This window comes from Haliotis rufescens, unplaced genomic scaffold (genome assembly GCF_023055435.1).
Source record: "Haliotis rufescens isolate VD_foot unplaced genomic scaffold, xgHalRufe1.0.p SCAF_6, whole genome shotgun sequence".
NCBI lineage: Eukaryota > Metazoa > Mollusca > Gastropoda > Lepetellida > Haliotidae > Haliotis > Haliotis rufescens.
Window position 1 is genome coordinate 41,628,278 of NW_025964334.1, and position 13,109 is coordinate 41,641,386.

At 38.7% G+C, this 13,109-nt stretch overlaps 1 protein-coding gene and 1 long non-coding RNA gene across 9 annotated transcripts in view; one reads left to right on the forward strand and one right to left on the reverse strand.

Moving 5' to 3' along the window:
* LOC124110749 (vinculin-like) overlaps nt 1-13,109 on the forward strand; it is a 270,082-nt gene that overhangs the window by 74,557 nt on the left and 182,416 nt on the right. The window lies entirely within an intron of this gene.
* LOC125374624 lies at nt 9,362-10,235 on the reverse strand. Its single transcript, XR_007218706.1, has 2 exons — nt 9,915-10,235; nt 9,362-9,670 (listed from the first exon to the last, which is right to left on the reverse strand). It is a non-coding gene; the product is annotated as an uncharacterized LOC125374624 (long non-coding RNA).

A 13,109-nucleotide genomic window follows, 5' to 3' on the forward strand; every position in this document is an offset into this window, starting at 1 on the left:
GTTTAGATGAAACACCGTTAGCAACTTGAATGGGAATAAACAGTGGTAGCTGTCACTAGCCAAAGGATACTAGACTATACAAGAACAGTTTTAGCATCTCACACCGTCCCGACAGGCGCCAACCTCTCGAATATTGCACAACATATATTGATGGCGTAATATGATATTAATATTACATTGTTTCTTGAATACTGTGCGAAGAATATTTTGTACGATGGCAAGATTCAAAACAAGTATCATTATCTTCTTTGCGAGGAATTTAGAAGTTGGAGTATTGAGAGAGGATAAGATCTGTGGATGAACAACATCACTTGCTTGATAATGGTGTTACAACATACACCTAAGCGTCGCTCCTTACTGTAATAAAGACGTTGTTCATCAATATATCTTATCTCTACTCAGTTTTCATTATCGCTAAAATAAGACAAAACTGTAAAAATGGTTTAACATTCAATGTTATCAATATTAAATCAACACAAGTATTGTGGTAGCACAGCTAGTCCCTGTAAAATTTTCATTTAAAAAAAATAAATAAAAAATCACAGCGCACAGGGAAATTGAGCGAGGCTCAATTCGAGCGGTATTCCCATGTTATGTTCTGTTTTTCTGAAAATGTACATGAAGCGGATTGGTCAAGAAGTTTATATGAAGACCACTCCGGAATACAATGATTCAAAAATGCATACATGATATTGTAAATATATCTAGATTTTTAGACAGGATAATGCATAGATAATATTCCAGCAGTCATTACAAGATATCAATAAAATCAACCTGATGTCAAACACATGTTATTTGACAAGATTGCAGTAGTCGTGAATTATAGGTGGATATGTTTGAATTTCCCCTTAGGACTGTGGTGAATGAATTATGGCTCAATTCGGAGTAGCTAGTTCAAGAAATGGATGTGATAAATGATAAACATGTAAGGTTCACTCCCAGACATCACATTAGTCTTTAGTCTTTAGACTTAAGAATGGAAAGGCTACAGGTGTGGATGATATTCCTGCAGAAGTGTTAAAAAAATGTAAGTTCAGTTGATTTGTCGCACAGAATTATTAACTATTGCTTTGTAAATGGAACTGTACCAGCTATGTGGAACAGCGATATATCCATCCTATTCCTAAGAGCGGTATGAAGGATTTTAGAAACCCTTTGGTATCATTGTAACATCTATTCCTAACAAGTATATGCTTATGTACTCAATTAAAGACTAAGTGGCTTGAAAAGGACAATATCATAGCTGATAAGCAAAATGATTTTAGATCCAAATGAGACTGTATTGATCATTTATAGGTTTAAACGTCTTTAGTTCAGCATAGAAAAAAACAAAACAATCAACCTTTGTTACATTTGTTGATGTAAAAAAAACCTTCGACACCGTTTATAGCGAAGCTGAGGAATATTGGAGTTCGAGGAAAGATATTGAATGCTATCCAGTCGATTGTGTGTCGATGTCAATTTTACTGCACGTGTAGGAGAATTTCTTACAGTACGTTTTACTGTTTAACATTGTGTAGGGCAAGGCTGTAAATTATCCCCAGCTATATTTTCTGTGTATGTTAACGACCTGGCTATTAACAATCTCAATTGTGGCGTACTTGTTGATGAGACTATGCCCTCCATTTTAATATATGCTGACGATATTGCATTAACTGCCCCCAATGAATGCTGATTACAATCCATGCTTAATGTACTGCATGAATGATCAACACGTTGGCAACTGTCAGTGAATATGAATAAGACAAACATAATTCATTTTAGAAATCACAACCGAGATCATCGGTTTCATTCCTCTACGCTGGGCAAACACTGGTCTATGTAGAATCATATCGTTTTCTGGGACTACGGGTTGACGAGCATCGAGATATGTGAAACTGTGAAAGAGTTGTACAATTCTGTCAGCCATGCTTTGTCTTTGTTTTATTCTGTTGGGTGTATGTCTTATGATGTTTTTATGAAACTGTATGAAAGTCTTGTTGAGCCGGTAATGTTCTATGGCTCTGGTATATGAGGATAAAACGTTAATCTAATCCAAAATAGAGCCTGTAAATTATTTCTTGGTGTTAGTAACGGTACCTCCAGTATAGCCAATAATGGAGACATGGGTCTCTCCTCCCCGTTTGTTACATTACATGCTAATGTTTTTAGACTACCCCAAGATTTAATAACAGTACTTGTAACGCTTTGATGAAGAAAATGGTTACTATGTAAAAGTTCATGGAGTACTAAAGTTGTTAAAATTGCCTGTAATCTTAATATTTATGATGTTATGAATATTATGACTGCTCCAATGTCCCGAAAGAAGAAAATTGCCCATATTAAAAACGTTCTCGTAAACAAAGATGAACTGAGCTGGAGAACAGAGCTTTGGAACGATAAACATAACGTTAAGGGCAATACATTAAGAACTTTCATGATCGTAACGTTGTTGCTCCTTATGTTTTAAATACAGGGACCACCGTCGCATTTTAGCTAGTTTTAGATCTGGATCGAAACAGGACGATTTACAACCCCCCAAACCTTTTAGAAAATAGAATCTGCCCGCACTGTTTTAAATTTGTTCATAAAAGTTTGTCGAAAATGAATTTCACTTTATTACATGTTATGTCCTTTATGATCTTAGAAGTATTTTACTTAGATAATGGTCATCTCTTTTGAAACACGTGACGCATTCATAAAATAACTTCCTCTGTAAGGTTCACACCCAATTGTCAGACATCCCATTTGGCAGGTGACCGAATCATCAGACAGACCAGTCAAGTGTGACCAGTGTATTCGCCTGGTCTAAACTACTAATTACTGTGCTGCTCTCGACTGTGGGCAGAGTAAGCTATTCAAACTCGTTAAGTGATACAGATTAACCAGATTCCTCTACGCTGGGCAAACACTGGTCTATGTAGAATCATATTGTTATCTGGGACTACGGGTTGACGAGCATCTGTTTAATGTTTAAAACTACTTTCAACTACTTGTTGCTGGCGTACGCATTTTATATTGATCAAACTGTTATTAAGATCTGTACAAATGTTCTATTTCTTATGTAAAACATAACGAAATACAAATTATGTCATAACATCATATAGTTGTCATAATGAAAATAGTATTAAAGCATTATTGTCACATGCAATAATAATACTGTTCGGTATCATTAGTAAACTTTGCAACCACATATTATGTGAAACCTTCTATAAGGGGGTGATGAAATTGAATGAAGCAGTGGTAAAATCTAACCATATATACAAAATTGTATAGTTTTGGAAATACCAACTATACAAAATTGTATATTTTGGAAATATCAAATATACAAAATTGTATATTTTGTATATATGGGTATTTTTTCTTGTGCTGTTAATTGACCAGACTTCACTCAGTCTTGAAGGGTGTTAGTCGGGAGACTAAAGAGGTACAGTAGAACATGGATATAATGAACTTCAAGGGAACGGAGAAATTGTTATTTACTTTGTTTGTTATATATGTTTTCCCTCGGAAACGTCCGCCATCTTGGATAAAATAAAACACAATACACATAATTGCAGCATTGACTTGTATTATCAGTTTTCGGCCTACCTTTAGAATACAGTACCACAAACTTTTCAAACACGTGACAATACCCTATGACGTAATTTGTAGTATTTTGTTGCCAGTCACACTGGCGAAACAATGCCCTGTGACGTCAGGGGTCATTGCATGTCCATAAGCTCCTCCCAGTGATCTATCATCTTTACACGAAATGTAATTGGATACGCCAGCGATGACAAGTTGAAATCTTGCGCTTTTGTAAATGATTCCCTGGACTTTGCTTTAACACTTACCTTACTTACAGAGGAAAGCTGCAGTTATGCCTTATGCAGGTTCCATGAATTGCATATTCCCAGCTAGCAGATTGCCTCTCCAAGATGATCCTGATAGAATGGTCCCTTTTTTCCTGAAGTGTTCAGTAGTTAACAATAATCTTCACATTCCTCATCTTCATCTCTGTGATCTTTCTAAAACACAAGCTCCCTGTTTACGTTAGTCCAGTTCCAGATCCACTGGCTCTTCAAGTCTTGTTTGCCTACACTGTCTGTGGGAAGAGTGCTCAAGAAGGTAGTGCAGATGGATTGAATGATCATATATTCATTGCTCTGGCTGGAGCAAAAGGAGCATTGTATCTCAGACTATTTCCTCTACTCATGGAAGAACCTCTCAAACTCTGGGAGGTCATGATCTTCCTGACCAACCCAGATCTGACATATTGCACATTCACTCTGTGGATCACTGTGACCCAGATTTTAGTTTCCTGTTGATTCCTTTTGTGGCATGCCAAGTATCATTTGCATAAGGCCATCCATATTTTTTATATGTGTTACTCATCCCCGACCTCAACTAACAATTTAAGAGAGTGAGCGGACAAAATAAAATATAAATTTAAAAAAAAATAATTTTTCTTTCAATAATTGTGTAAGTTATTTTATGGCATATTTTATGAAAATTTAAAACACTTGGTACTAGTCTATAAATCTAACAATAGTTATCATTGTGTATTATTCTAAGAATACTACCTCTATTACATCATAGCCATAAATTCCTGTTTATGCTGAGAATCACACTACAAATTTTAATAAATTTTCAACAGACGTCATCTTCACTGCCAACATATCTAACAGTTGTGAGGGATACTCTTTCCCTCGCAAGAGACACCACTGCGCATGCTCATGCGCAAGGCGGGCAACACCTCACTTCTTTCAACCCATAACCTTCATCAACTAGATGCAGATATTTGGGGAGGTGGGAGGGATTAATTCCTGATGTAATAGAGGTAGTATTCTTAGAATTATACACAATGATAACTATTGTCAGATAATTCTTGTAAATACCTTACATTATTACATCAGAGCCAATATACACCGGAGGGACCGGTGGGATCTGGTATCTAGTATCCCTTAGATAGTTGGCTAATGTGAAGTGGGAATACATGAATTGTTTACAAAAGGGACCAAAACCGAATATGTCTAATAACCTAACTTCAAGGCTAGACATTAATGAATACTAATACCGTATTTTCTTGAGTATAGTGCGCACCCATGTATCATGCGCACCCCCCTCTAGCGGATTCAATATTTTGGAAAAAATGAAATTTGAATATTATGCGCAGAAAAAAATTACACAGTACCCCTTCAGCGAAGTCCGGCAAACGAACGGGTGATGAGAAACTTTGTCAGTACAAATTCGAAATTTGAGATAAAAAATCACCAGACAGGTTGATTTACTGTTTAAATTGTATTTTTTGTTCAGCTAGGCATTGTTTTATATCCAGGGATTAAGATTACCTTGTGTATTTTCTCGTAAACTAAGCCGGACACAGCAATCAGCTATACACACGTTTTCTTGGAATCTACTGGTGATTCGGTCAAGACACACCCAATGATATAACTTTACAGTATTTTAATGCAAGGATCGCCAAAAGTTGTATCTGAAACTATTTTTTTATCAGGAATAATATATTCCAATATCTTGTTAATTTAGATGCAGCTTTTACTAAACATATTTAAAATAATAATAACCGTGGCGAAGCAGCTGATCGCTATTGCCTGGTATTATTTTTTACATGGAACCAGTCTGACCAGTCACCGTCAAGGCTCCCTGGCACGTGATCGCGTGATCGCGAGAATTAAGTGTTGACATAGAATCGTCCAACAAAAACAAATATGACTTTTAACGAATCAAAGTATGGCATTTATGATATATGTATCCATTCTCTGGCAACTAAAGTTCGTTTCAAGGCGTCAATAGCTGTAATCTGACCGTGGTTGCTGTTAATAACGGTGAGTTGTGCGATCTTCCTATCGCTTCACACACGATTTCGCCGAAACTAATTTAAACAATATTAAAAGGAATTTTGAATAAAATTAATGAAATAAGTTACAAACATAAGTCCAGATATACAAAGAACACTTTTTATAGCCAAACAGTGTAATTACATGAATAATTTGCGTACTTCAGTATGGATTTGTTGACATGGTATTTCCGATGTTACGTGCTCACGGTAATGTCTTTCCATGGGGGAAAAAACATCAAAACTCATAATTTGTGTAAAATGCGCACCCCCTTCTACACAGCTGTGTTTTTTGGAAAAAAAAGTGCGCACTATACTCAAGAAAATACGGTATTATATTATACATATATTGAGCCATCAATGTGATACTTAAACATATTATGACATCACTTCCGGTGATGACATCACCTGTGACGTCACTTCTGGTTGTCATTTCTATGACCTTGTTTGCGTTTATATATGTCTCATATGACATCATATCACTTCTTATGACTTAATTTCAGTTGTGCCCTTTAGGATAGTGATATTTAACATATTTTGACATTAGTCCGGACGTGAGGTCTCCCATGACGTCACTTCCGGTGGTAGTACATCATACATCCTAGATTATCATGTGGAAACCGTATATCACTTTGTATCCCTTTGATCTATGATTTCAGTGTTGCCACTTGACTTGCCTACTATCCAATAGCAAACTAAGTACAAAGGTCAACTTACCCTGAGTTCCTGATGTATTCTGAAATCTTCTAGAGGAGCCCATGGGGGAAATGTGTAAGCAAACATTCCCTCCCAGTCCATAGAAAGAGGGTCTACCTGGAGAGCTAGCGTGTCTGGTACAGGGCTGACGTAGACTGGTAGTTTGTTGTTGAGTGAGTGAATGAGATTGATTTTACGCCGCTTTTAGCAATACTCAAGCAGTATCACGGCGGGGGACACCAGAAATCGGCTTCACACATTGTACCTATGTCGGGAAACAAACCCGGGTCTTCGGCGTGAAGAACGAATGCTTTAACTACTAGGCCTGACTAGGATGACTGCCCCAGTTTTTTGTTGAGACATGTGGTGAGTAGGTCTAGGTTTGGAGTATCCTATAGGGAGGTTGTCCACTTGAATATCTTGGGATGTAGTGACCATTCCGTGGGTACGATCTTGTTTTCCCGGGAAAGGTAATCTGCTAGGATATTCAACTTGCCCGGTATGTGTCTTGCTTCGATCCTGCAACTCACTGAGTCTACCAAGGCAAATAAACGTGTAGCCTCCTACAACAAAGGCTGATACTTTGTGCCCCCCTGGTGCTGTATGTAAGCAGCCACGGTCGAGTTGTCTGTAGCAATCTTTACTGACGAGTGGTGCAGATGATCTAGCCATGCTTCTAGAGCTAGATATATCGCTCTCATTTCTAGGCAGTTGATGTGGAACTCCTTTTCTTGGTGGACCATTTTCCCTGTACTGTAATATCGTCTACATGAGCACCCCAACCCTCTCCTGACGAGTCTGTGTAGAGTTGATGTAGAGGGCATGAAATTCTGATGAGTTAGCCACCAATGCAGTTCTGAGATTTGAACTGGCGGGGATTGAATTAGTGTTTCTAGCTCTAAGATTTTGGTGGTGTTCATCCAGTTTTGCAGGGGTCATAGCTGCAGTCTTCTTCTGTAGGTCAGATCTTGGATGGAGGTGAGCGTGCTTATAGGCAAGACATCCACCAGCGTCTTGATTTGTTGGGCTGGTCGAGTGCGCTTGATATCATGTCTTTGACCCTTGAATATCTGTCCTCTGGAGGGCTACTATGCCCGTGTTGAGTAGAAATCTTGCGATTATGTAGGTGATGTCCTATGTGGGTACTAATTCTGATTTTGATGATGAACCAGGAAACCTAAGTGCGTTAGTAGCTGAATAAGGTACACTGTATTTAATCTGATCTGCAACTTGTCCTGATCGGCTGATAGGAAGTTGTCTATATATCCGTGTAATCTTATGAGGCTTAGATGGGCGAAGCCGATGACGGGATCCTGGTGAATAACCATGGGGCAATGGATGTGCCGAATGGAAGTACCCTGAACTGGTATCTCTGACCATTGACTGTGTAGCGCAGATATCGACGATGACTTGGATGGATGGGGACGTGAAGATAAGCGTCCTGGAGATCTAGGCTTATCAATCTACTTGTCTTAAGGCATTCTTCAGCTTCTTTTTCGAGCAGCCATGAGTTGTCTGTGATGGCTTCTCAGTTGTCTGCATGCGTACTGCATAAGGCGACCTCCGACTGGTCCCTGAGTAGGAGAGTGCTGTCCCTGAGTAGGAGAGTGCTGAACTTGGGCAGTCATGGATCGATGTCTATGAGACAGGCTAGTTTGACGGGATTCAATGTGGTTGTAGCATTGATATTCTGAAGTTCTAAATCGTTGTCCAATGGGCAGGCAATGTCGGCAGGGTCTGAAGAAATCTGTTGAGCTCTGGTTAGGTCATTTCCTGTCGTATCAGCCTCGGAAACCTCCTCTGCCTCTGCCTCTACCTCTTCGTCTTTGTGAAGTGGGATGATCATCTTTGGAGTTCTTTTTCTTGGGGTGAAACAATCTGTCCTTCCATGTAGAGGCTCCCAAAAAACAGAGTTCACATGACGAGATTTAGGATTCTGTTGTTGATGCTGGAAATCTGCAGATTCTGGATCTTGGATGCCTATGAGATTGTTGATTCTTGAAACTTCTGACTAGTCGATGATGCAATAACTTCTTTCACTGACTTCAGTCTGCCGTTGAATATCGGTGGAGCTGTAATAGGTTGTGATAAGTTGTGATAGCATGGATCTTCTTAGGGGTTCTGGAGTCATATGATAAACTTGCTGCAGCAGATGATTGTTTTTCATGAGCAGGAACTGTGCTGACATCCAAACCTGTGCTGATTAAAGATCTTCCTTTATCTTCAGCATCTGATCAAATGAGCTGTGAATAAACCCAGCCTGCTGTAGTATCATCTCCATGGGGGTATCTAGTGGCAGGTCTTCGCTCTGATTGGTCGGAGGGATGACGTGACGTATTCTAGCTGCAGCCCAATTAATGAATTAACTGATGTTAATCATTGTTTATTGATGTTGTAGAAGTCCCTGATTTTGGCCATGTCAACATGCATCCTGATGTTAGGTTTCTTAACAAGGTCATAAAATTCTTCATCAGTAGTAGGCAGTTGTGCGAAGGGAGCATCGTGTGTCTTGTGAGCATTTTTATTAATAGCAGGTATACCAAGTCTGATATTATGCGCCGATGAAACTTTCAAGGATGTTTCGATTTTCTTCATGACTTTATATATGTATGGCGAACAGGGGAGAGTATGAAATTCGTTAGCTTTACTGGCAGGTTCTTCATACCCAGCACGTTCTAACAACGGTTTGGTAGCTGGTTATCTTTGCTATCTGGTTTTAACTCTTTCATCACTGGCTGCCCCAGAGTTATGTCCCTTGAGACCCTGCAGTCCCTGACACTGACAAGGCCTGTACACTGGCCTCCCTGGCAGTATTATTGGAAAATCACACTATCATTTTTGATGCACTTTTTCTACCAGAAACTTGCTTTTAATATACATTTATCATATACCATTGTAAAGAGGATTAAGTATACTTTAATATTCTTTATTGTCATTGTCTCTAACCTTTGTTATTTTCTAATTACAGGTGTTTACAAGTGAAATAAAACTTGAAAACACTGAAAAAATGAAAACAGACAATGAATTTTGGCTCAGATTGTATTAAAAATCACAAAAATAAATCACAGATACAAGGTAAACATAACACAGTGGTCTTGTCATCTTGGACGGCACAGGTAATCCCAGGTGTTACAGGTAAATTCTCTTCATGCACATCTGTAAACAAATAAACAAGTTTACAACTCTTGGTACTGACTTTGTTTTCTATACTGATGTCACATATTACTTATGATACACTTACAGCCTCTTAGGTAAACTCGTTAACACAGGTAAACTTGTTAACGCAGGTAAACTCGTTAACACAGGTAAAAACACAAATATTTGATTTATTTTGTTCTTTTTCAGGATTTGAAACAAAAATTAAGTTTTTAAGTTTTTAAATAGTAATTTATCACATTACCTGAACATTGAACCACAGCTACTATAAGAATGACATCACAGAGAAGATATCACAGATTGATCTGAAAGGAGGGAAAAATTGTAAAAGGACGGAAAGATCGTAAATTCAAGTTCTGCAAATATACAAGTTGTGATAACATATTTACAATACACTGTTATTTACAACTGCATAATAAATTAGATGAGTACTTTATTACATCAATTAATAAATAAATAATCATTACAGTTACTAAAATTTAAATTAAGATGTAAAAAACAAGAAAACAAACATGAATATGGAAATAAATTTTATTCAAATTGAGCGAAATATAAGGACATACGACAAACCGGCAAACTACAATTCGGATTGCGATCAGAAACTTAAATTTTAAAAAAAAGAAAGAGATACGTCATGCCATTCACCTTTGTTGTTGTTGTTGTGATCGCTCGTTCACCTGTAGGCTGCATTCTCATTCGTCGCACTGATAATCTGTTCAAACACAGAATCATTGTAAAACAGTTGGAAAAAATCAATAGCACGATATTTCACTCACTGTGTCAATATATATTCTTGAGTCCGGTCGCCTCTTCAAAATCCCTCATGTCTCCACCGTTGTGGTCCCTCTGCCACTCCCATTCTTGGCGGGGGGGGGACACCTCGTCGAAACCGTCAAAATCTTCACCAAAATCTTCACCAAATTCCCTCTCCCCTTCACGTAAATTATTCAAATCAAACACATTATTATTCCCGATAGAGTCGTTGTTAGTCATCTGATCGCTATCCGAATCGTAGTTGGCCGCCATTACGCTAGATTTACGATTCAAGCGAGAAAAATACCTGTCGCGAAAACAGGTGACATTCGCGATTTTCGCGCCAAAAAGACTGGGAAATTCCATCGAATGACGTGTCAATGACGTGTAGATCTCGTTTCCATATTTAGAACGAGATTACACACGAGAAAGGAAGTTGAAAGAGTGATTTTGTAAACACGGTCGCGGGTCCTGGGACATGGTTTATGCTGCCCGATAAATCGGGCAGTCGGGGCGAAAGGGTTAAGGCCGGCATCAGGTTATAAAGTTCTGCAATGATGACTTTAATTGAATAATTATTTGGTTTGTAATTATCCCCTGCAGTAGAGTCCCAATTGCATGAAGAAACCGTGTTAACGAAAAAAACGCACCTCTCTCTCAGGCTGCGCTGGGGATAGGATCTGTGGCTAGTGGAGCGGGAATCAGTGTTCTAAAACTGTGTGATTGTGATGTAACATAAACTTCGCTTTCCCCGCCCATATAACTGGACTGTGTAACGGTATGGGATGGAGCATGCTTGGTAAATTTATCATGATGTGCACAAGTTTGTAGTCAACTCGTCTATCATAGTGGCTGGATGGGACTGGTGTGTGTTTCTGTGCTCACTGCGATTCGATGTCCGTGATTGACAATCTACCTTATGACGTGCGTGGTTGGGAGGGGATCTATGAGATTCTTGATGTCCTTTTTATCTCTCCCACTGACCCTCTAGTATTCTTTTTATAATCAGGGTCATTGAGCCATGCCCAAGAAAGTTTTCCAAACTTCTTGAACATAGGTTCGCAATAACTGCACCTTAATTTTTGTGTGCAAATGCTTTTGCATGATATGCACCTAGGATGAGGGTCACCAGTGATTTGATGTTGCCCACAACCTGAACAGACGTTGTCTGTTTTTGGGATGAAGTCTTCAATCCCACAACACTTTTTCTAACTAATTACTTACTAGAGACTTCTGCCTTCTCATACCCCCTTGTTCTCTGCTTGTAGAACTGCCCACTGCTTGTCTTTAGTGAAGCTTGTGATGATCTAGTGTGGCTTGTAAGTGTGGAACAGCAATCACGTGTACAGATGTATCAAACAAAATGTTTCCTTGTCATCTGGACACACAGGAAAGGAGTGAGGTGTTGCCCGCCTTGCGCATGCGCAGTGGCGTCTCTTGCGAGGGAAAGAGTATCCCTCACAACTGTTAGATATGTTGGCAGTGAAGAGGACGTCTGTTGAACATTTAATAAAATTTGTAGTGTGGTACTCAGCATAAACAGGAATTTATGGCTATGATGTAATAGAGGTAAGGTATTTACAAGAATGATTAATTTATGATGCGAGTCGCTTTGCTTTGGAAACAAATTTTTAATAAACAGCTGAAGAAAGATACAGTTGACCTTGTTCTTTTATGACTGTGCAACGGTAGTAGTAATTAGATCGGTACCCAATTTTCCAAAGCGGCAGGAAGAAATGAGATTCGGAAACTCTATGTTATTTCACGTTGGAATCGAGATCGGGAACTCAGATAAAACATGGACATCCACACATACTTCGAAACGTGTTTCAGATAAATATTTTGTTCCCACTAATTCAGTCATGTGCGTGAACATGGTTTTCAACATTAGTTTCATCAAGATTATTCAGGTCACTGGCTACACGGATCATCATCTCTTGTAAATACTTCGGCATGAACACATATTTTGGTCTCACAGCTCAAAGCAACAATGTCTCAGATGCATTTTTTCTCCATCCATGACGAGCATCTGTCATAATGTCAATTCTTAAACAATCTTCTGGTCAGTTAATTTCCATAATATTATAAACACAGCCTCATCCACGGCGTCATCACAAAATTCCTTCGAAACACCCACCCATGTGATCAGGGTTATGACCTCAGGATGAATTAATAAATTAGTTTGTTTTTATTATTAACAATTGTTTTCATGAATACTCTTATGAAAGCATGCTGTGAAAGGTATTTTGGGATTGCACTGTGGATTTCTACTTTCTAAAACTTTTTGTTCGCCCCTATTCCCACTCTCTCCTAGCAACCACCCCCTGAGCGCGCATCTGAATTGGATTACTACTTTCGACAACAGTTTACTGTCAAGTACTTTACAAGTTCGCTTGTCTTCAATATGAGCAACAAAATATTTTTGTGTGACATTTAATTTGACAGAAGAGTTGTTTGAGATGATCAGGGGAGCCTTTGGTCATTTCGATTATGAGAAAAGTCCCAATTCTGGTTGTCAACTCGAATCAACAAGATGGCCCTTACAAGTGCAAAGGAAACTTTGGATCAGTGTCACAGCTAGATTTCATTGTGGACCCAGATGAAGGCGAAGATGTCTGTTCACACTGCTTTTGTCTACCATGCATGACACAGCACAGGCAATCGTGGTTAGGGAATGGTGTCCCCC